This window comes from Apium graveolens, unplaced genomic scaffold (genome assembly GCF_009905375.1).
Source record: "Apium graveolens cultivar Ventura unplaced genomic scaffold, ASM990537v1 ctg4956, whole genome shotgun sequence".
Classification (NCBI taxonomy): domain Eukaryota; kingdom Viridiplantae; phylum Streptophyta; class Magnoliopsida; order Apiales; family Apiaceae; genus Apium; species Apium graveolens.
In genome coordinates, this window is record NW_027418762.1 from 75,372 (window position 1) to 76,334 (window position 963).

Here is a 963-nt window from a genome sequence, read left to right on the forward strand (position 1 = left end):
ATTCTGAATAGATCTCTTATAGCCTTTAAAATGTATTCTGACCATCTTCTTGTATCATCAGATTTTACTTCCAGAAGATAGTGAATATGTTGAAGCTCTCTGACAGACTTCTTTAGTACATCAGTATCAGCTAGTCTATAAGTCCTTCCATCATTGAGAAATAAGATCAAGTTCTCTTTTAGATTCTCTTTGTCATGAGCATCTATCATAATTTGAGCATACAACACCTTGTCAAGGTGCCTTTATTTGATTTGTTTATATGGTTTGTCTGTCAACATGAAAGCATCTCTTAGAGTAACCTCTACTCCTATTTAAATCTTCTCTTCGTCAGATTCTAATCCAGCTCTATCTCTAGGTTGCTTGGCTCTCAACCCAAATGTAGCGAGTTGATTAATCATGAGATTGGATTTCGGTTCAACTGGAGTAGCTTTCTTCCATAACAGCTTCTTCTTATCAGCAATTGTCATTTTATTCAAATCAACTTGAGCATTGTCAGTAGTTGATGTCTTGATAGCTTGATCAGAATTTGATGTTTCTTCTGTACCTTGCTATCCTTTATTTTGAACAACAACTTGAGCAGTGTCAGAGGTTGTTTTAGATTCTTCAATTATCTTTCTTCTTTTCAGAATTTGAACAGTTTCATCTTCAACAAGATTATCATCTGTTACTCGAACCATTTTGTACACTGGTTTCATCAGTTCTTGAAAAGTTTTCAAGTCCAGTGGCTTGGTTGGTTCATCAACTTTTCCTTTCCCTTTGTCTTTGGGTTAACTTTCGGTCTGTGATCTAGTCTTGAACTTTGAAGTTTCAGAATTTGACTTTTCCTTGATCACAATGTCTTTTTCCTTAGACCTTGGAGGTTTCTTTGCATCAGAAGCTTTAGATTTAGGATTTGTCTTCTCAGCAGCAAATCTAGCTTCTTCCTCCTTGAGTGTTTCTAAATCCATGTCTGGATTGTGTTTC